The sequence below is a fragment of the Fukomys damarensis genome, unplaced genomic scaffold, assembly GCF_012274545.1.
Source record: "Fukomys damarensis isolate Sample0158 unplaced genomic scaffold, DMR_v1.0_HiC HiC_scaffold_37, whole genome shotgun sequence".
Classification (NCBI taxonomy): domain Eukaryota; kingdom Metazoa; phylum Chordata; class Mammalia; order Rodentia; family Bathyergidae; genus Fukomys; species Fukomys damarensis.
In genome coordinates, this window is record NW_022900949.1 from 10,889,751 (window position 1) to 10,889,998 (window position 248).

Genomic DNA, 248 nt, shown 5'->3' on the forward strand with positions numbered 1-248 from the left:
CCACCCAGCCCCCCTACCGATCTCCCGCTCTCCGGCGGACGACTCGCAACGAGCCTAAGGGAGGCTGGGGGGGGAGAACGGACGGAAATTTTCAGGTCTCGGCCCCTTTAAATGATAATAAATAATAAAAGAGAAGGGGAACGGCGCCGCTGAAAGCCCCGCCCCCTGCCGTAGGGACGGTGGGCAAAGTGCGCGTCGCAATTTAGAGCGCAGAGGGCGCCAAGGGCAAGGGCGGGGTTGGGAACGGC